Source organism: Durio zibethinus, chromosome 12 (genome assembly GCF_047325235.1).
Source record: "Durio zibethinus cultivar Kanyao isolate XHJ-2024 chromosome 12, ASM4732523v1, whole genome shotgun sequence".
In the NCBI taxonomy this organism is placed as follows: Eukaryota; Viridiplantae; Streptophyta; class Magnoliopsida; order Malvales; family Malvaceae; genus Durio; species Durio zibethinus.
Genome location: NC_143173.1, coordinates 13,477,716 through 13,502,397, shown reverse-complemented (window position 1 = coordinate 13,502,397; position 24,682 = coordinate 13,477,716).

Below are 24,682 nucleotides of genomic sequence, written 5' to 3'. Positions count from 1 at the left end.
CTTCTTTTTTAGCCCATAACCAATTTTGACAATATGTTAAAGCTTCTATCGTTGATGGATGAAGTCTATTACGTTGTGCACTCACCAACCTCCCTCCAGTACTAAAAGTAGACTCTGAAGCAACAGTAGAAACTGGTATGGCATATATATCTCTAACGATAAGTTGTAAGGTCAAAAATTGAGGTCTAGTTAGTTTCCACCAATTCAATATATCAAAATCTCATTTTCTTGGCATGACTTCTGTCATAACGTCTAGATCCGGGGATCTATCGCTAGACATTGCCTTTTAAGGACTCGCCACCAATCTTTTTTATCTAGGTACGATTGGCCACCTAAAGAATTTGTCTTTTTAGGGAACGCCTAAGTTTAAGGACCCCTAAAAGAATAGGTTCAGGTCTACTAACCAGAACAGGGTTCGGGAGTTCTATTACATGTGAGGAAGGTTATAGCACCCTCACAACGCCCATCAAAAGATGGTACCAGCTTAAATTTATGTTATCCAAAAGTCTTAAAATTTTACCAAGTAATTAATTATTGGAAATTTTTCTCAATTGACTCTAATACTTTTAGCAGAAAATTGAGAAAATTCCCTCACCTCAAGAGTATGCTAGAAAAACTATTGTTTCACTTGCAGAGGCTCCATCGTCGGATTAGTTAAAGAAAAATCAAAATCAAAATAGAAAGGAAGGAAAGAATGATTGTTCTTGTGTAGGGAAAATTGATACTTTTAACTTTTCCCCAAAAATACTTTTTTGGAAATTTATTTTTAAGGAAAATTGATACTTTCAACTTTTCCCCAAAAATATCTTTTGGAAATTTATTTCTAAGGAAAATTGATACTTTCAACTTTTCCTCAAAAATATTTTTTTTTTGAAACTTTGATTTCCAAGGAAAATTGATACTTTCAACTTTTCCTCAAAAATCTTTTTTTGAAAATTTATTTTTAAGGAAAATTGATACTTTCAACTTTTCCCTAAAAATATTTTTCGAAAATTTTGATTTTCAAGGAAAATTGATACTTTCAACTTTTCCCCAAAAATATTTTTTTGATTTTTATTTAAAGAAAATAGAACAAAATAAAAGCAAAAATAAATAAAGATAAAAAAATAAAAAAAGTAAAACAAAAATAAAAATAAGATAAAGATAAAAAATATTAAATAAATCTAATCTAATAAAATAAATAAATAAATAAATAAATAAATAAATTCCAAAAAAAAAAAACTGGAGCGGCTCGGCTATCGGCTCAAGGAAGAGAAACGGCTCGGGGGGCGGCTTGGGAAGCTCGGCTCGACTCGGCTTAGCTCAGAGGGGGACAGGCACGCGCGGGTCAGGAAGTGGGTCGACACTCGGGTCGGATCGGGTCTCGACAAAACGCGCGGATCTTTTGGGTCACTTAAGGCCAAAACTACGTCATTTTGGAAGGGTATATAAGGTCCTTCCCTCTGTTTTTCGATAGAAAGCTCCTCTCCTCTCTCTCTCTTTTTCCTTTTTTCTCTCCCTTCTCTCTAAAGGCTGAAGAACTCCGGTTGAATTTCATCAGATTCTGGAAAATGTCACCGAAATCTAGAAAATTTCACCGAAAGTTCACCGAAAGTTGGTCGGAAGGTTGTCGATTTCTGAAATTCTTCGTCAAAAACTGGGCAGCTTGCCAGAAACTTCAAATTTGGTCGAAATCTTCACCGAAAATTTAAATTTAGTCGGAAAATTTAATCGGAATCTGGAATTTTCCAGAAATTCCTTAAAAAAAATCGCCAAAAAAATCTTCAAAAAATTCTGCTAACTCCCAGAACACTCCTAAACCTTTTCTTAGCTTTCTATACGCCTCTTTTTCTCTCAAATCAGTAGCTTTGCTCACTGTTTTTTCTCTCTGTTCCTTCTGTTCCTAGAGGGTCCCTTTTATAAGGATTGATCAAGAGTTCCTGATCAATCCCAATTCCTTCTTGAACAGGGATTCAATCTTTGAACCCAATCTGGACTCTTCTGATTGAATTCCCATTCACAATGGGATTCTTCAACTTTCAATCACAGCCATCAAAAAAGAAAACAAAAAATAATAATAATAATAATATAATAATCAGATAAACAAAAATCATATAAACGAAACAAGAAAAGAAAAAAAAATTATTAACAGATAATTAGAAATACAATAAGATAAATCCAAAAAATATTACAAGAAAAAAGAATAATAAATAAATTATAATATAATAATAAATATATAACTATATAAATAAAATACATATAAATATTAACAAAACAAAAAATAAATAAATAAAGATATACATATATTAATACATAATAATAATAATAAATAATAAAATACATAAAATACAAAAAATAAAAATAAAAATAATACAAGATAAAAATTGAATTGGGCTTACCCATTTGGGCCAGGCCCAATTGATCTGGGCCTGGACCCAATTGGGTGTCTACAGCTGCCCCTCTTTGCACATTTTCTATGGAACAGAAATTACGCAATGACGTAGACACCCAATCAAGACTCAACTCAATATTGTCATTTTTTGTTTTTTTTTGTTTTTTGTGTTTTTTTTTGTTTTTTGTTTTTTTGTTTTTTTTTACCAAAGCTCCTCTAAACAGAGGCTCAACGACTTTGAGAAAGTAAATTGCTCCTCTAAACAGAGGCACCATGACTTTGGAAAATAAATTGCTCCTCTAAATAAAGGCACCACGACTTTGAAAAGTAAATTGCTCCTCTAAACAGAGGCAACGAAACTTTGGAAAATAAATTGCTCCTTGACAATCATGTCCAAAGGAGTTGAAAGTTGTGTTTGAAGGAATTTCAGGAGATTATGCCCAAAGGTCTTATGAATCAACCCTGATACCAGAAGACATCCTATTTCAAGGATTAGGGACTTACCTGACAAGCTTTTTCTTTTTCAATTTTGCAAAATATCTTCATATCTATCTTCTCCATGTGGGATGTTGGAACACCCTTGCTTCTTGAATTTATACACTATACTTTCCTGAAAGTAGTGTATGCTATGCAAATGCATATGAATTTTAATGCATGCTATGCAAATATTGGCCAAATAATTCCTATTCAATGTATGGTACTCAAGTTTCTCAAGCTCTTTTTTTTTTCTTTCTTGGGTGTCAAGCCCTTTGATTCCTCAAGGATCCAATTGCACTGCTCTTCTAAGATCGAACCAGTGTAGCTCTTAATTATTTCTTCCACTTATATTCTTCCTGTAACAAAAAATCTCTTCCCAAATTCAATGTCCTAATTAGGAGCTGAACATCTCGATTTTGCCTTTTTCACTTTTGACTTATTCAATGTAATGTAAAGATCTTTTTATGTTGTTATTCATTCATCAATCATTATTTCAAACTCAAAAAGTGAGAATGCATTTGCACATTTCTTTCATGGTGGGGTATTGAGAAGAAAAGAATCTGAATGGTTGGGAAACAGTTATCAGGAAAAGGCACAAAGAATGAAATAAAACGTTTCTTATTAGTAGAATGTTGGCAAACTTTGGCCATGAGAAAATTACAAGGATAGGTATGGGGACAAAGCCTAAAATGAACAATCAGATAATCATGATAACACATCTCAAAGTTTTTTTTGAAAACTCAACCCTCTGATGTATTTAACAACTTGGAACTCTTCCGAATTTGCTAACCTCCATATCAGCAGACTTTCAAATTCGATGTTGTATTCTCCTTATCTAAGCCACCTTTTCAGGTTTTCAACTTAGAAAAAACCTCATATGACTCAAACCGCCCTTTTTGGGTTTTCGCCTTGAGTCTTCCTTTTTCAATCACTTTTTCATTTTTTCATTTTTTATTTTTTTATTTTTTATTTTTTCATTTTTTTCTCTTTTTTTTATTTTTTTATTTTTTTTCAAGCATAGTACTTCTTCACAGCATCAGAATTTATAGGATGGGGTAAATCATTTCCATCCATCTCAGTCAGTATCAACGCTCCACCCGAAAAAGCCCGTTTCACCACATACGGCCCTTCTCAATTCGGAGTCCATTTTTCTCTATTATCGTGCTGGATTGGGAGAATTCTTTTCAAAACCAACTCTTCTTCTCGAAAACAACGGGGCTGAATCTTCTTATCCTGAGCCCTCATCATTTTTCTTTGATATAGCTGACCATGGCACAATGTAGTCAATCTCTTTTCTTCTATGAAATTTAACTGCTTATAACGTTCTCGAATCTATTCGGCTTCTTCCAACTCTACTTCTTTTAAGACTCTCAAAGAGGGGATCTCTACTTCTACTGGTAGTACAGCTTCCATCCCATAAACCAAAAAAAATGAGGTTGTCCCAGTAGAGGTGCGAACTGACATTCGATATGCATGCAATGTAAATGGTAACTTCTCATGCCAATCTTTGTAAGTCTCAGTCATTTTCTCCAAAATCTTCTTTATGTTCTTATTGGCTACTTCAACTGCCCCATTCATTTTCGGACGATATGGTACCGAGTTGTGATGCTTGATCTTATATTGAGCACATATTTCTTGCATCATCTTACTATTTAGATTCTTGGCATTGTCTGAAATAATTCTCTATGAAAGTTCATATCTACAGATGATCTCTTTTTTTATGAACTTACAAACCACGGAGCGTGTCACATTTGCATACGATGCTGCCTCTACCCATTTTGTGAAGTAATCTATCATCACAAAAATGAATCTGTGCCGGTTAGAAGCCTTTGGGGTGATTGAACCAATGACATCCATGCCCCACATTGAAAATGGCCATGGTGGTGCCATAACAAGTAAAGCAAATGGTGGAGCATGGATCTTATCAGCATATATTTGACATTTATGGCATTTACGAGCATAATCAATGCAATCATTCTCCATCGTCAACCAGTAATATCTCGCTCTCATGATCTGCCTTGCCATCATATGTCCACTAGTATGTGCCCCACATATTCTATTATGCACCTCTTTAATGATTTTCTTCACTTCAGTCTCATTTACGCACATCAATAATACTTGATCTTTGCTTCTTTTGTACAGGACATCCCCATCCAGGAAAAAGCTTATAGCCAATCTTCGGATGACCCTTTTATCATTTTCTGTTGCTTGAACTAGATATTGCTGATCTTTGACATACTGTAAGATGTCATAATACCAGGGTTTTCCATCTTCTTCTCCCTCTATATTAGAACAATAAGCTGGTATATCCTTAACATCTAACTTGATGGGTTGAATGTCGGTATTGTCATTAATTCGAATCATTGCAGCCATATAGCCAATGCGTCAGCAATCAAATTCTCTTCTCGAGGTAAGTGATCAAACTGGATATCTTCAAATTGTTTCATCAACTCTAGAATATACTTATGATACGGAATGAGTTTTGAATCTCTCGTCTCTCATTCTCCTTTCAACTGATATATAACTAGAGCCGAGTCTCCAAACACTTTTAGTACCTTCACTCTTCTATCTATAGCAGCTTGCAAGCCCATGACACATGCCTCATATTCAATGATGTTATTTGTGCAATTGAAATTTAACCTCGCTGTTACAGGATAGTAACGTTCTTCTGGAGAAATGAGAATCGCCCCAATTTCATGCCCCAAGGCATTAGCAACTCCATCAAAGTACATTCTCCAACATTTTTCTACATGCTTCCCTTCCTCCGGTTGGGAAATAGTCATTAAGTCTTCATCAGGGAATTTTAGCTTCATCGACTCATAGTCTTCAGTAGCACGATCTGTAAGAAATTCTGCTATAGTGTCCCCTTTTATTGTTTTTTGGCTCACATATATAATATCATATTCCGAGAGCATTACTTGCCATCTAGCGATTCTTCCAAACAAAGAAGGCTTCTCGAAGATATACTTAATGGGATCCAGTTTCACTATGAGCCACGTAGTGTGATAGAGCATATACTGTTTGAGTCTTTTGGCAGTCCATGCTAATGCACAACACATTTTCTCCAATGAAGAATACTTGGATTCATATTCCGTAAACTTTTTACTCAGATAGTAAATAGCTCTCTCCTTTCGGCTAGCCTCATCTTGCTGTCCCAGCACACATCCCATTGAATTTTCACATACGGTTAAGTATAAGATTAAAGGTTTCCCTGGAACAGGTGGCACCAATACTGGAGGGTTCGATAAATATTGCTTAATTTTATCAAACGCCTCTTGACATTTTTCATTCCATTTTTCAGGATTATCTTTACGGAGAAGCTTAAATATGGGATCACATTTATAAGTAAGCTGAGAGATGAACCGAGAAATGTAGTTCAATCTCCCCAGAAAACCTAGAACTTTTTTTGGTGTGCTGAGAGGTGACAAATTCTGGATGGCCTGTATCTTATCGGGATCAACTTCAATTCCTCTTTCACTGACCACAAAGCCTAGCAACTTTCCTGACTTTAACCCAAAGGTGCACTTGGCTGGGTTTAATTTGAGCTAAAAATTTTTTAATCTTTCAAATAACTTTTTGAGGCTAGTAACATGATCTTCATCCTCACAAGACTTTGCAATCATATCATCTACATACACCTCAATCTCTTTGTGTATCATGTCTTGGAAGAGTGTTACCATGGCCCCTTGATATGTTGCCCCAGCATTCTTTAACCCAAAAGGCATGACTTTGTAACAAAAGGTTCCCCACATGGTCACAAAAGTAGTCTTTTCCATATCATCTACAGTCATTTTTATCTGATTATACCCTGAAAAACCATCCATAAAAGAGAAAATCGAATGCTTAGCTGTGTTATCTACCAGTGTGTCGATATGAGGTAAAAAAAAGTTATCTTTTGGGCTAGCCTTATTCAAGTCTCGATAGTCTACACACATTCGTACTTTTCCATCTTTCTTAGGAACTGGGACTATATTGGCTACCCATTCTGGATACTTAGCCACTTGTAGAAAACCTGCATCAAATTGTTTCTTCACCTCCTCTTTAATCTTTAGTAGCATTTCAGGCTTCATCCGTCTCAATTTCTACTGAACTAGCTTACATTTTGGCTTTAAGGGCAATCTATGCTCCACTATCTCTGTGCTTAGCCCTGGTATATCCTGGTAAGACTAAGCAAATATATCTATAAATTCTCAAAGTAGGTCTGCCAATCGTTGCTTATTTTCTAATGAAAGCAAAGTGCCCATTCTGACCTCTTTCTTATTCTCTTCATTTCTCAGATTCACCAAGTCCACTACCTCCTAATGAGGCTCAATTGGCTTATTTTCTTGTTCAATCATCCTTATTAGGTCTGGAGGCATAACATATTCTTTAAAATTCTCTTCATTGTCAAGTTCATCAGTGTTAATTGAATTCTTAAAGCTGACCTCTTGATTGTTATCATGATTATCTTCATGTTTATTTAAAAACTTGCAATTGAATGAAATGGGATATGTTGGCAAGATGTGCTTGGAGAGATGGAAATAATGAAGACACAAGAAGAAATGAATGAAAATGTATACTTCCTAATTTTTATTAAAAATAATAAATGATGAATGGCCCGAACAAAAAAGATCACCCCAATGCCTTGGGCAATAGCTATTAGGATGTTACAATTACATTGCATCTAAATCAAAAGTCAAAGGCATCTCGATGGCTCTCCAATTATTAAGCTCAAAATCTGGTGGAGAAAGGCGAACCCACTCCTCTTAATTAACCTTCACTTCATCTTCAACAGCATTAATGGCTAACTGGGCAAAATCATTTTCCACATTTTTTCTTGCATCTGGGTATATGAATCCTCCAGGTCTGAAGGTTTCATATAAGTGCGGGATAAACATCAGTCTTGCTGTCTTTCTTGATGGCCTTCTTTTGACTTCCCACTCTACCATCTCATAGCCTAGGCCCACCCTGTCGCTATTGTCTATTATTATTTGAGGTTCTTTAATTCCCTGTAAGTTTTTGCCTAGCCCAAGTCCTGGATACCAGCCTTTGTTGATGACTTGGCTCACCACTATCTTGGAAAAAGGCTGATTTTGAAATCTTTCGCTTATAGAATTGACCAATTCAAAAGATTGATAGGAGCATTCTACTGCTTCTTCGACCGCCTGTACGTATGGAGTGTTCAATAGTTGGGTCACTAGCATGTCTTCCTCTCCAACTACCACCACCAATTGACCTTCTACATTGAACTTGATCTTCTGGTGCAAAGTAGAAGGCACAGCTCCTGCCATATGAATCCATGGTCTTCCTAACAAACAGTTGTAGGATGGAGAGATATCCATCACTTAAAATTTTATATTGAAGGTGCATGGCCCAATTTGTAAAGGCATTTCAATATCCCTCAAGACTTCTTTTCTGGTCCCATCAAAGGCTCTCATAATCATCTGACTATCCCTCATATGAGAATAATCAATGGGTAGCCTTGCCAAAATTGACATAGGCATGACGTTGATAGCAGAGCCATTATCGATAAGGACTTTGGCTATAATATGGCTCTTGCACTTGACTGTGATATGTAGAGCCTTGGCATTTCTTTTTCCCTTCAAAGGAATCTCATCATCGCTGAATGAAATATGATTTGGCATGACTAAATTTCCAGCCAGGTGGTTCACATATTCAACAGAGACGTTATGTGCCACGTATGCCTGATTCAACACTTTCAGCAGGGCATTTCGGTGTGGCTCTGAGTTCAGCAACAGTGATAATAATGAAATTCGAGCTGGCATTTTATTCAACTATTCCACAATAGAATACTCACTATGTTTTACCAGCCTCAGGAATTCACAAACCTCTCTTTCTGATACTGGCTTCGGTTGATCTTCTTCAGGTCCTATCTCAGGATTATTTCGCCTTTCTCCTTCTTTAGCTTTCTCCTTTCTAGCCTTCTCTAGCATTTCTGGAGTGTAACATCTCTCACTTCGAGTAATGCCTCCTACACCAGTAATATTGGAAGCATCGACCTTAGAGACCTCTTTTTTCTGTCCCTGAACTACAGTGTCACAGCCATATCTCCAGGGTACAACTTTATCATCTTTGTATGGAAAAAGAGTCAGGACTTTAAAAGTTACCGGCCTGGGGAGGAGCTTGTCTATGATTGACTTTAGTTTGTTCCCATACTGAATTGTCACCGGTTTTAGAAACAGCTTTTTAAGCCTATCAGTCATGTGCACCTCAACATTCTTCAAGTCTTCTTTTTCTTCATAGACCTCCATCTGATGTGAATCCAAGAGTTTTTGCACCTTTTGGTGAAACTGCTCACAGGTTTCAATGGAATGGCCTATTGCCCCATTATGATACTAACAACTAGCACCAGCTATATATGCTCCATGATAGCTATGTGGACTTACTAGTTGTATCATGTCTGCTCTCTGTAAAACATCGAACAGTTGGCTGAGAGGTGTCTTAATATCTGCCACTTTTTTCTTCACATGGCGCTCCTGTTCTTCACCTATAGCATTCACATTGTGATTCGGTAAAGGATTGCCACTAACATTTGGCGCAGCCATCCCTTCAGTATCAAAGCAAATCATCCCATCCTTAATCAATCGTTGCACTTTGTGTTTCAGGGTAGTGCAATTTTCGGTAGAGTGACCAGCAATCTCATAATGGTAGTCACAGTGGGCGGTGGGATCATACCACTTAGGGTAAGGTGGCTTGAGGGGTTCCAATTTACTTGGAGCAATCAAGTGACTGTTGTAGAGCTCCTTATATAATTTCGTATAAGTCATTGAAATTGGGTCAAAAACAGGTTTCTCACGAGTGGTTCGTTGCTCCTGCGAGCCACCAATGGGGTTAGTTGGGCGATTTTGGGATCTTGGGGTAGGTTGAATGTTAGAACTGTACATGGTATTTTGGGGTCTATTAGCGGTTTGATATGTTTGCGGGTATGGTAGTTGTGTAAATGGTTGGTATGGGTGAAAGGAAGTATTATTTACAGCAGGGTGATATGACAGATATTCTGGTGGAGGATAGGGTGAATAACCTCTAAGCTGCTGTCTATCAAAGCTTACAGCCTGAGCTTCAGTTTTTTTTTTCTTCGAGATTCTTTTGCTAGATGTTTCATTTCCTTCTAGCTTACCATTCTTGATGGCACTCTCAATGATCTCTCCCGAGATTACCATATCAGTAAAATTCTTTGTTGCATTCCTTATCATCTTTTTATAATAGAGAGGTTTTAAAGTGCTAACAAATAGCACTGTAGTTTCTTTCTCGATCAGAGGAGGCTATACCTGTGAAGTAATATCCCTTCACCTCTAGGCATAGTCTTTAAAAGACTCATTTGCTTTTTTTTTCAGATTCTGCAAAGACAAACGATCTGGGGCCAAATCGATGATATGTCGATATTGATTGATAAAGTCATGTGCCATATCGCTCTAAGAGCGAATGCGAGTCCTATCCAGCTGAACATACCATCTGATCGCAAAGCCAGTAAGACTGTCCTGAAAAACATGCATCAAGAGTTTTTCATCATGTGCATGAGCTGCCATCTTTCTGCAATACATGGTGATGTGGGTTTTGGGGCACTTTGTACCATCATATTTTTTAAATTTTGGTACTTTGAACTTATGAGGGATAACCACATCAGGAACTAGACAGAGCCCAGCAGCATCAACTGACCCATAAAAGCTAAATCCTTTCATGGCCCTTAGCCTTTGCTCTAGCATGCTAATCTTGGAACTTTCCTCAGCCTTCACTCTCATCTTTTCCTTCTCGTTATCAGGAATTGGTTCTGCTACCTTTTCAATGAAGACAGGATTTATATAGCTATTATACTGCCCTGGGTTGAAAGCTGATGGCATTCCAGGATATGTTGGATATGCGAAGTGTTGTGGCGGGACCTCTTGGGCAGACTGGGCTTGAGGTGGGCCAAAACCTGGAGGGTATAAAGGGTCAGCCACTTCTTGCTGACTTGTATTTCCTTCAACCCCTTTTCTTTTATTCATGTTATTAAGGGCTGCCAGAATCTTGCTTAGCTCACTTTCAATCGTCTCCTGTGCTTTTTCTATCTTTTCAAATCTATAGGAATTTTTTTGCTCCATTTGCCTTGTTCTGGATCTTGTGTTGAATCGATGGGCAGGGTTTTCGTTAGATGGAGCTATCCTAGAACCTTAAGTACCATATCTTAGAATTAGTAAATTTGCATGATTATCACATGGTTACTTTGTTAAGTGTAATGAATGAGAATGCAATGAATGAAAAATGCATGTATGCAAAGAACATTTACCTTAAAATGGTATTCAACTAAAAAATTTCATTTATTCCAAAAAACTTTGATCTACATTGAGTTTATCATCCTAGAATTATAGCCATAAAATTGTTTGATCTGTTCATACTGGGCCTTGGCTTCTTCTATGAAGTTCAAGAGACGCTGTCCATGTTCTCCTATTGGGGCCACCACTTGTCTTAATGCTTCTGCCTCTTTCACCATCCCTCGTGCTTTACATACCCCTTTATGAATTTGGGTTGTTAAGTGCTCAATGTATTTCTGCCTTCCTAGGTTCTCTCTTTTACCACACCAGACTTGGTATGATAATTCTCTATGTTCTCTAACCAATGCAGTGATATGGTCTCCTTGTTCATCCAACTTTTGACTTAACCTGCTCAAATAACTGTTTAGCATGTTAATTTCTGCCTGTGCTTCGGTACTTTCTTCTTCCAATTCGGCATACTCTTGCTTCAGTCTTGTATTTTCCTCAGTCAGCTCGACAATGGTTATTTCTTTGGCCCTTTCTCTCACACATAGCCTCTTATGCTCCTGGTGTAACTTTGCTAGATCTTCAGTAGCTGTATCACGTTCTCTAGCAATCTTGTGAACTTTAACTTCATAACTTTCGGCTCTACCTTTCCACTGGGCTTTTTCTTCTTGAAGTTCCTGAATCTCTTTCTTTAACTTGATCTTTTCAAACTCAAATTCTTTTGTTGCCAGCTCTAACTTTGATAGTGTCTCTTCAAGTTTTTCTTCTGTTGGTGGTTGAGAGATTTCATAAATGAATACCATTTCTTATCTTCTTTTTATTCTCCAAACCAAGTAACCTGGGGTGACTTTTTCAGTGAACGGTCCAGGACTCACTCTTTGGGGATTTTTCGATGCTTTAATCATCTCATTCATCCTTTGAAATGCTTTAGGCTCACTGTAAGAGAAGTCTAACTGATGAAGCCCATAAGTCATAAGAATGAACTGTTCTCCCCCCAATTGCCTTCTCACTAGGAGTGGTGCATAATTCGTCACTCCCTATAAACCCAGAAGTGGAGCCACTGTACTATCCCTACATTGGTATAACATAGGCTCACGATTCATCCATGGGGCCAACCATCTCACCCTGGCACTTTTTAATTTTTGTAAGAAAGTTATCCATTCTTGTTTAGACTTTCATTTTGACCACCCACTTTTATAAAATTTCTTGATTGGAAAATGATTACGGATGTAAAGCTTCGAGAAAGCGCCATTTTCTTATTCAAAATGACTTTTCATCCATAAGTACAATAACTGTATACATCCTATGAAGCGCCCTCCATTTTGACGATAATAACTCAAAGATCTGATAGTCTCTGCTAATATTACCGTTGAAGGATTACAGCCATTGATCACAATTTCGAAGAAATCAACCACCGCTATCTCAATATGTCTCAAAACCTTTGAAAAGATTACCAGTCCATATATAGCCAAGGCAAATATGTCTAACCCCCGTTCTTCATTGGCATGTTGCATCAGAAATTCATGAAAGAACTTCCAAGGTAAGCAAACCTGTTCCTGTTTCTTCTTTGTATGAGAATCCACAACTTCCTTGTCTATCCCCATGAGTTGAGCTAGACTTTTACGAAATCCTGACTTATGTTTTTTGACATATATCTTGTCAGGAGTCTTGAGATGTAAACCTACCAAGACCGAATATTCTTCGATGGTGGGAGTCATATCAGCTTCATTAAAGATGAAACACTTATATACAGGATCCCAGAATTGTGTTGCAACTCTGATTAGCTGATCATCAACAGCCACTGCTAGAAGGTGTGCTATATGCCCATGTTTCTGACAAAACTGCTCTTGTCTTGATGGATTCATCTTCTTCCAGATATCAACCAAATCTTCTAACTTATTCTGTTTGAGGAGGATAGATGTTTCTTGAGATAGAGTAGAATCATACCCAATTGGCAAGCAATCTCCCATCTTCAGTTAAGTCTTTTCTGACTGGGCCCTCACTTCATTGGGTGTCCTACAAGGTGCTAATACTGATGAAGAACAAACTAAGCGTTCATTGGCGTCCATGAAAAAAATTTGTTGAAGACCATTTTTTAAGCAAATGTTCTTTATGCAACTTTATGATATGCGTATGAACCAATGCAAAAGAATAAGAAAAAGGTTAGTATACCCAAAAAAAACCAAATAACTAAGTACATTTAAACATCACACAAAGTAAAAGGGATGAATCATATGCTTTTGGTCAATTCTAAAAGAGAAGAGTGATGGCTCTATCTATAGGTTAGGTGCTCTTAAGGCTCACTATATGTGGTTTTAAGGTCAAAGTCTAAAGGTCCTCAAATTGTTCCTTACATCTTTGTCCATCACAGACTTTATAGGCTACAAGCTGAAAAGGTTCAATTTGAGTGGGAGTATTTCGCTAGCCACTGCGAAGGCATTAGACCTCATGAAAGCAATAGGTACTTTACTCCCTCCTAAAGGGATGGAGCTCGGGTATAAAGCTCATGTTATGCACATGCACATAAATGACATAATCAACAAAGTGAATAAACATGAATGAATAATAATACATATATACAAAAAGGTTCAATTTTATTAGGCTTTTGGATAACACAAATTATTTGTTGGCCTGACTCTCAAAGTCCCCAGCGGAGTCGCCAAGCTGTCATAACGTCTAGATCCGGGGATCTATCGCTAGACATTGACTTTTAGGGAGTCACCACCAATCTTTTTTATCTAGGTGCAATTCGTCACCTAAAGAATCTGTCCTTTTAGGGAACGCCTAAGTTTAAGGACCCCTAAAAGAATAGGTTCAAGTCTACTAACCAGAACAGGGTTCGGGAGTTCGATTACGTGTAATGAAGGTTATAGCACCCTCATAACGCCTATCAAAAGATGGTACCAGCTTAAATTTGTGTTATCCAAAAGCCTTAAAATTTTACCAAGTAATTAATTATTGGAAATTTTTCTCAATTGACTCTAATACTTTTAGCAAAAAATTGAGAAAATTCCCTCACCTCAAGAGTAAGCTAGAAAAACTACTGTTTCACTTGCAGAGGCTCCATCGTCGGATTAGTTAAAGAAAAATCAAAATCAAAATCAAAATAGAAAGGAAGGAAAGAATGATTGTTCTTGTGTAAGGAAAATTGATACTTTCAACTTTTCCCCAAAAATACTTTTTTGGAAATTTATTTCTAAGGAAAATTGATACTTTCAACTTTTCCTCAAAAATCCCTTTTTTTTTTTTGAAAATTTATTTTTAAGGAAAATTGATACTTTCAACTTTTCCCTAAAAATATTTTTTGAAAATTTATTTCGAAGAAAAATTGATACTTTCAACTTTTCCCCAAAAATATTTTTTTTTTGAAACTTTGATTTCCAAGGAAAATTGATACTTTCAACTTTCAACTTTTCCTCAAAAATCTCTTTTTTTTTTGAAAATTTATTTTTAAGGAAAATTGATACTTTCAACTTTTCCCTAAAAATATTTTTTGAAAATTTATTTTGAAGAAAAATTGATACTTTCAACTTTTCCTCAAAAATATTTTTTTTTTGAAACTTTGATTTCTAAGGAAAATTGATACTTTCAACTTTTCCCTAAAAATATTTTTTGAAAATTTATTTTGAAGAAAAATTGATACTTTCAACTTTTCCCCAAAAATATTTTTTGAAAACTTATTTCTAAGGAAAATTGATACTTTCAACTTTTCCTCAAAAATATTTTTTTTTTGAAACTTTGATTTCCAAGGAAAATTGATACTTTCAACTTTTCCCTAAAAATATTTTTCGAAAATTTTGATTTTCAAGGAAAATTGATACTTTCAACTTTTCCCCAAAAATATTTTTTTGATTTTTATTTAAAGAAAATAGAACAAAATAAAAGTGAAAATAAATAAAGAAAAGTAAAACAAAAATAAAAATAAGATAAAGATAAAAAATATTAAATAAATCTAATCTAATAAAATAAATAAATAAATAAATAAAAAATTCTAAAAAAAAACCTGGAGTGGCTCGGCTATCGGCTCGGTTCGGCTCGGGTCAAGGAAGAGAAACGGCTCGGGGGGCGGCTTGGGAAGCTTGGCTCGGCTCGGCTTGGCTCGGAGGGGGGGCAGGCACGCGCGGGTCAGGAAGCGGGTCGACGCTCGAGTCGGGTCGGGTCTCGGCAAAACGCGCAGATCCTCTGGGTCACTTAAGGCCAAAACGACGTCGTTTTAAAAGGGTATATAAGGTCCTTCCCTCTGTTTTTCAGCAGAAAGCTCCTCCCCTCTCTCTTTCTTCTTCCCTTTTTCTCTCCCTTCTCTCTAAAGGCTGAAGAACTCCGATTGAATTTCGTCAGATTCTGAAAAATGTCATCGAAATCTGGAAAATTTCACCGAAAGTTCATCGAAAGTTGGTCGAAAGGTTGTCGGTTTCTGGAATTCTTCGTCGAAAACTGGGCAGCTCGTCGAAAACTTCAAATTTGGCCGGAATCTTCGTCAAAAAATTTAAATTTCGTCAAAAAATTCAACCGAAATCTGAAATTTTCCAGAAATTCCCAGAAAAAAATCACCAAAAAAATCTTCAAAAAATTTTGCTAACTCCCAGAACACTCCTAAACCTTTTCTTAGCTTTCTATACGCCTTCTTTTCTCTCAAATCAGTAGCTTTGCTCACTGTTTTTTCTCTCTGTTCCTTCTGTTCCCAGAGGGTCCCTTTTATAAGGATTGATCAGGAGTTCCTGATCAATCCCAATTCTTCCTTGAACAGGGATTCAATCTTTGAATCCAATCTGGACTCTTCTGATTGAATTCTCATTCACAATGGGATTCTTCAACTTTCAATCACAGCCATCAAAAAAGAAAACAAAAAAAAAATAATAATATAATAATCAGATAAACAAAAATCATATAAACGGAACAAGAAAAGAAAAAAAAATTATTAACAGATAATTAGAAATACAATAAGATAAATCCAAAAAATATTACAAGAAAAAAAGAATAATAAATAAATTATAATATAATAATAAATATATAACTATATAAATAAAATACATATAAATATTAACAAAACAAAAAATAAATAAATAAATAAATAAATAAAGATATACATATATTAATACATAATAATAATAAATAATAAAATACATAAAATACAAAAGAAAAAAAAATAAAAATAATACAAGATAAAAATTGAATTGGGCTTACCCATTTGGGCCAGGCCCAATTGATCTGGGCCTGGACCCAATTGAGTGTCTACAGCTTCTTCATCCAAATAATGATCTAACTCTGATTTTACTTTTGATTTTTTCTTTTTTTTCCTTGAAACAAAATCATCATAGTCTCTTAAATTTCCCAATTCAGTAACACCAACACCATCTAAGAATGAAAAGCTTGAATTAGAAGGTCCTTCTTCCTTTTTCAAAGCCAATTTATCCTCACACTCCTTAAGCAAATCTTGACATATTTACACAATCCTTTCAATTTCAAATTCAACATTTTCTCCATAAATCTTTTCAAAGTAATACTCCAACAACTCTGTTTTGTACCTTGGATCCAAAATTGTAGCAATACGCATTATACCATGCACATCATTCTAATATTTTTTAAATTTCCCTAACATACTCATGGCCATACATGAAATAATTCTATCGGTATGCATAATCCATTCATTCAATGCCAATCTGATTTTGCAAATATTAGGAAAATAAAGATTTACAGTAGCATATTTTGTGCCAGAAAACCCTTCAGTGATATCATAAAACAATTTCAACTTCTCACAAATCTTGGTTGCAATGATCCAATCATTTTCAGTTGGTAAATATTTGTACAAAGGATCACCATGTAATTGCACACAATGAGGAAAAACTTCTTTATAAAACAGAGCTGTTTGAAGCATCAAATAAGTAGAGGTCCATCGTGTTTTGACATTAACACACAACTTTTTTAAAGTTGGAATGCACAATTGACGTGCTGCCTCTTCAAATTTTTCCCACCTTTTTGGTGTAGCACCCAAAAAAAAGACACTATCACGAATTCTTTCAATTCCATCCAATCACACTCAATCCATCTTTCACAATCAAATGCAAGATGTGTGCATAACAACGCATATGAAAAAAAAGCCCCATTAAGCAAAAATGCATCACAACTAATTCTATCAATTAACAACTCAATAACATCATCATTCACACTACAATTATCCACTGTAATAGATGAAAGTTTTCTATCAATATTTCAATCTAGGAAACATTTCATCAAACTTAAAGTAATGACCTCTTTTGTATATGGAGTTGGCACATATTCAAACCTAATTAAACAATCAATTATTTACACTAATTTAATAATTAATTCAATAATAATAATTACTTAATAAAAAATAAACATTATCAAAATAAGACAATTTAATAAAATATACCTGATGATGCGTTTTTGTAAGTTTCATTGATTATCGATGTAATGAGCAGTGACAGCCATGTATCTTCTTTTTTGGTGATCAACAGTCCACATATCAATTGTGATAGCAATTTTCCCTTCATTAGCTTCCAACTTGGATATTATTTTTGCCTTTTCCTCTTTGAAAATCTTCAAAATATCACTCTTTATACTATTTTGAGAAGGCATAGCAAACAAAGGTTGGAGACTATAAGAATACTTTCTGAATTGCACATGATCAACTATTGATAAAGGATATTCGTGCATGATTATCATGTTGGCAAGCTCCCTCCTTGTGAGATTTTGATCAAAGAAAAAGTTTTTTAGTGTTACTTTTCCATTGGCCTTTCTTTGATTTGCTAACAGCACTTGTTGACGAATATCCATTTGAAATCGCTGGCTGCACCTCTCTGAATACTCACGTAAATGACTTGTCCCATTCTTTGAAGCACCACCAAGTTTTTTCTTACAATAATTGCATATTTCCTTCCATTCATTATTGATCTTCTCTTTTTTAAAATATTTCCATACTTCTGATTTTAGCTTACTTGAGTTATACCCACTATCATCAATTTCAACACTCTAGTTCGTCACACTTAATGATTGAGTTGTATTTTCATCAGATGTTGGAATTGGAGTTTACTGAATTGGTGATTGATGTGAGGTAGAAGTCGGAGGTGTTGGGGAACACGAATTATCTCCCAAATTAGACATTTTACCTTCATTCATAAAAAAAAAATAGAGTTATTATTTTTTTATATTAACAAATAAAGCAACTAAATAAATTAACTATATAAAACCAAAATAAAAAGGTTTATTAACAAATAATTCTATCAAAACAATTGAAAAACAAACGTAGAATCTAAGTATCAAAAAAATTAGACAAGTTCATTCCTTAAAAAAAAAGTAGGAGATTATCCTACCATGTACAACTTAGCATGCACCTTTAGCCAAATAAGGAGGCTAATTAACATATAAGACAAGTTAAAATATCTTCATTTGTCTTATCAAACTTAAAAAGCCAAGAAACTATGTAAAACAATAATAATAATAATAATAATAATAATAACAACAACAACAACTAGCTAGTTCATCAACTTCCTAGATTATGAATGATTTCTTACATTAACTGCAATAATTCTGATGTGTGAGTTGATTAACTCTATAAATGTTCCAAGTTAGAAGAAATTGGGACTAATTTTAATTGTAGATATAGGTTTTGTAGTTGCACCATTGCAAGAAGCTTTTCTTTATAGAGAAATTTTGCTCACAACATTAGAGTATGGAAGTTAACATCTATATCCTTGGAAAAGATTAATTCTATTTAAATCTCTTGAAGAGAGAGTTATAAATTTGACAATCACCTAAGTCATGTTATATAGTAAAACCCGCATCATCAACAGCCACATGTTAAGGCAACATGAAACTATAATTTGTAATTGGATAATTTGTTTGACAAGTAAAATATAGTGAACAAGCTAGGTGTGGGCGATAGGAATACAGAATACATTGATCGTTAGGTGCTAAGTGCATTGTCAAGTTTATATAGAGAATACTAATGGGCAAATAGAATAAAGCTAGCCTAAATTAAGCCTTGTTTGCAAGAGTAGTCTTTGAAAAAGCTAAGGGGCCTATGTATTCGGATAAAGGATAATATATATATTGCCATGAATGGCCCCACCCCCCAAGCTTTTCTTTGCATAGTAAAAAGTTAAAGAAACTGGCAATGGCATCTACCCAGCGATGGTTTTTCCTATCAAGACGTACTGGTCTTTGAAGATTAAGCTGTTAAAGGGAGTTTAATTTTACCTTGCGACATCACAAAGACTATGTCATTTTCATGACCTATCCTGCTACTTCCTGTGGTGTGTGACTATATTTGTTTTCTTTTTGTTCACATTATTACTCCTTAAATGGTTTCCCACTTCATGTTAGAGCTAAAGATAAATATACTTTAATTATTTTGATATAATCCCTGCTGTAGTAAAATCATGGAGCATGGAAATGATTGGTGATTCCTATATTGCTTTACTATTATTTTTTTTTTTTTTGCATTCAAAGTTATCAAAAATCCAACTTTGATAAATGGATCTAACTGTTTAGCATTCTATAAAAAGAACAAAACTATTGGTTTAATTATAAATAAATCAATACTTAAGCAAGAAGGATGAAGCTTTTGGCATCAAACTGTCAAAGATAGAAAGTGTCATTTGATTTAAAACTGTGTTATTATATGCCAAAGAATGCTAAAATTATAGCTAAATATGTCCCACTGAGGCATCTAATTCCAGTTTCTCCTTTTTACTTTAATTTTAGAATCTAATCCCACTGAGTATTCAATTCAAAAACCAAGCCATTAAGGCCTCTGTACGTTTAACCCTTGTTGTCTTATCTCTAAGCTATTAGCAAGTATTTAAGAAAAATACATAATAAAAATGATTGATACTTGTAAATAAGATATGTAAAAGATATGGTTTTAGCTTACCTCAGATCTGCTAGTACTAATGGAGATTACTAAGAGAAAAGCTTGGCTATTGCAGTTTTTGTTTCTCAAAAGGAGAAACGACAGCTCTTAGGGACTAACAATTGGCTCATCTTCTTTCTCTTTTCTATCTGATTGACTTTCTTCTTTCTGGCTTGAAGGCTTCTTTTGCTGAATTAAAAAAAAAAATCTAGAAATAGATGAAAGCTAAATAGAGGAAGAAAGGTGGGATGGCTAGATAGGTGGATGAGCAGATCAAGTTCATGGTAGGCATAGAAGCTAGGCAAAGCGATAGCAAAGCTCAGGTGGTGATGCAAATGTGTGGTGAGCATAGTAGCCCCCTCGGGCATGCTCTTTGTAGAACCAAACGAAGAGCTAGTGAAAGCCAGAATGAAATATCGTATGTAGTGTAGAATCATATCTGAAGCTCTTTACTAAGATTGGAACCAGATTTGAAGCTCTTTACTAGGATTGGAACAAACGAGGAATGAGTGACCATAAGCGGAGCTTAAGCGTTCGACATGCAGTTAGCTCAAAACATGTTCATCATATGGTCAAGCAAAGCATACCTGTGTGAAGTAACCTAGCATCACTTTTGATAGAAGCAGAATGGATGACTTACAACTGAAAGTAAGGGAGACCTAGACAAAGCAGCCAAAAGAAATTAAATTTCAAAAACCCTAAAAAAAATTACATATATATATTAAGGGTATTTTGGTAAATATTTTAGGTCGTGTAGGGTCAGGTTTCATACAAACCTGACCTCGACCTGAATATGACATTTCAAAAAATAAAATCAACCTGACCCGACCCGAAACTTTTTTTTTTTTGAAAAAATCTGACCCTAAATAGTCGGGTCGAGTTGAAACCCGACAATTTCGAGTTAATTTGCCAACCCTAGGTACGAGGCTTTCTGGGTCTTGTAGGAACAACAGAGATCGTATGATTCTTGATTAATAAGATAAAGAGCTCAGCATAATGTATTGGAAATGAATGATACACTTTGGCTCTCTTTCTCTTACGACTTCATGAATGGCTTAAGTTGATCTTTGGTTCTGTAATTGTTTGTGGTGAAGGAATTAGAGCACACATATGAAATGTTTAGGGAAAATCACCAATCTAAAATATGGTTAAGGATAATATGGTGACTATTGTGAATAGTCATCTATTAAATCTTCTTGTATCCTAGTGAAGTTTCTCTCATTTCGCCCTTTAACAATTGTTTCTTAGGCTTGTTTTGCAAAAATATCTCCCCTCCTTTCATCACTAACATCTGTAATTCTTTCCCTTTTTATCTCATCCTCAATTCTGCCATCGCAAACAATAAATTCGTAAACTCTAACGAAGTATTGCTGATCAACTTATCATAATAGGGAGAAAGAAAGGTATCCACAAATAAGAAATTTAGTTCCCTATTAGTAAGAGGTGGTTGCACTTGTGATGCCATTTCCTTTCATCTAATAGCATATTCTTTATAGCTCTCATTGGGGCTCTTTCTCATATTTTGAAGGGTTAATCGATTTGAGGCCAACTCTAACATATACTGGTATTACTTCAAGAACGCCCGTGATAAATCCCTTCAAGTATGAATTTGACTACTTTTCAGACTATAATACGAATTAGCTACTGCCCCAGTCAAACTTTCTTGAAAGACATGAATAAACAGCTTTTCATCACTAACATATCCAACTATTTTGTGATAGTATTGAGCCAAATGTATTTTAGGACATCCAATTCCATTAAATTTTTCAAATGTCAAAACCTTGAACTTAAACGAAATAACCACATCTGAAACTAGCTAAAATTCTTTTACATCATAAGATTCATCATTACCCTTAATAGCTAGAACTCTTTCTTCTAAGATATTGTACATTCTCTGTTTATTTAGATTTTTTTATTTTTCCCTTATGAGTCTTAAGCTAGGTCTTTCAGGATGATTATTTCCTTAAGCACACTATCCATCAATGATCTTCTCCATCTCTTCCAAACTGATCAATATTCTCTAGATCCTTAGAAGAAATAGTAGAGATTATTTTTGAAAAGAATTATTTCTTTTAGAGCACAAGAGAATTGCATTATATTGAATGAATATATAAATTGATGAATGAATGAATGAGTGCACAAATGAATGAATGAATGCACAAATGAATGAATGAATGAGTGAGTGCACGATTGATAAAACTCTTTACTGAAGACTACAAAAATTGGCAAAAGGGCAAAAATAAAAAATGAACCATAATTCACATATCTAAGTTCATCAGACAATGTCATGTCAATATAAAAAAATTTCTAATAGAAAAAATTCATAAGGTATTTTATTTTTCGAATAGCCTATCACTTGAAGACCCTCTTTAAACAAAAGTCTCATCCAAGTTTATCATCATCCTTTTCTCACTATTCCTAGATCTTTTAATCCCCTATTGTAGTTAGATCGAACCATTTCGCATCTATGAATGACTGTACCTTGTGTTTGAACCCTTACAATTCTCAATAAAATGTCTTATATTCCCACTATGGTATTCACATCTTGTATTTAGGTCAAATTATTTTGGGTAAGGAGGCTTTAAAGGCTCTAAAGGCACAGGGACAGTAAGGTGTCTCTCAAATATATGAGAAAAAAAGAAAAAAAATTTTAAATAGGGAAAGAGCCTCACTCTTTCTTTTTTTTGGGTAATTTTTCTATAACAGGTTGATTAGAAGTCTTAGGATTTGACAGTGGTGCAAAGGTTCAGACTTGAGCAATTAGCTGAACGGGTGGTTGGGGAAGGAAAATCGAAGATTTTAGTTCATATATGGACTTCTTGGAGATTGTATGAATTTTTGAGGTCTAATTAAAGATGTTTGGAAAGAAGGTCAAAAATAGTCATAAGAAGGATTTGCATGCAAGTTTGAAGTTGGAACAATTAGCGAAAGCTGCACGAAACTTGGTAATCTCGTCTTAAAAATCAAATTCTGAAGCACAGACCCTTAAATGGTCAGATCACTCATCCCTTTCATGATCTTATCGAGACTTTCATTGTTGCTCAAACCATTGAATGATTCATCATGCTTTAAAAGTGTACTAGGCCCAGTGAGAGTCGATTGATCGTGACTCTATGAATTCATATGACTCACTTGGGCTGAAGTTGGTAAGGACTTTTTTGAAAAAGATGTCAAAATAAATTTCTTAAATCTATCCACGGTTTTCATCAACTCAATAAGCTATTTTTGAATGTCATGACTAAACTCCTCTTGATTTCATTTTAATGTACTAATTCGAGCCTCCAAGTGATCTTTCATATTTTTGGCTTCTTGTACCCATTAACAACAATATTATTTCAAAGGTTTAACACCAACAATGCTTATGCTATTATTCTTATTAAATGAATGGTACAATTCCTAATTTGCATGTAACATGTTTATGAATGCTTGAATATGATAATGATGCAAAGATATATACAAAGATGGAATAACCCAAAAATATACAAACCAACCTAATGATGAATGGAATGACTAAATTCTAAAAAGAAAACAAAACTTCTTACCTATCCAAATCCTTTTTTTTTTCTTTTTTTTTTCATCTTTTTTTGTTTATCCTAACTTTATTTACACCATTATTACCCTTAAACACAAACTGTATCCATGTGCCCCACATATCCTAATTTGGATAATTTTTATGAAGGAGAAGAAAAGAAAAAAAAAAGAAAAAAAATGGCATGGCTTTGGACTTCTAAATGGTTTTTACAAAAGGTTGACACCCCTAATGGTTCCATGAGAACTCTTTTTTTTCTTTGCCTTTCTTTTTTTTCTTTTTTTTTTTAAAGATTGACCTAAAATAAATACCACATCTTAAAATATAATGCACACAATCAAAGAAAAAAAAATGACTCAAAAATTCAAAACAAACAAGTAAGATAAACAATATAACAACCATACAACAAAATAATATAATGTATAATGTCCTAACTTTTGGTAATTTTCTAAAAGGTGGCATGGCTCTATCCTAGGCAGGCTTCCTATGGCTCTCAATATGTTAGGTTGGGATTTATTTATCTAAGGTTCCCAGACTATTCTTTACATCATCGTCTATTATAGACTAGTAAGGCTCATCGATCCTCGCCCATTATAGACTACTAACGGAAAGGGTTCAATTTGAATGAAAGTATTTCACTAGCAAATATGGAGGTTATCACCTCACGAGAGTGTAGCTACTTCATTTCCTCCTAAAAAGGATAAAGCTCGAGTCTATAGCTCATCCATATAAGTGTATATGCACAAGTGTACAATGTAGCATACTAATCAAAATATCATAAATAAATCATAAACATAAGATCAAAACTATCATAATAACTAAGTACAATTCATTTTATTTATTAACCTATATTTTTTTTAAAAAATTAAAATAAAAGAAATTAAATTAAATATCAAATAAAACTAATTAAATCCAACAATTATTAATAGCATATAATTAAAATTTTGGCCTGGCTTTCAGAGGTCCCCAACGAAGTCGCCAAGCTATTGTAATGATTTTGGAACCGTCAGATGTAAAGGATTTTAAAATAAAAAAAATTAAAAGGAGTCGCCACCAATCTTTGTTAAGGTGTGATTGGCCACCCAAATATTTATCCTTTTAATAAAACTATAAAAGCATGTTTAAAGTTTATCAAAAAGATAAATTTTGATCTACGAAAATCAGGTTGGGTCCGGGAGTCGGTTACGTGTGGGAAAGGA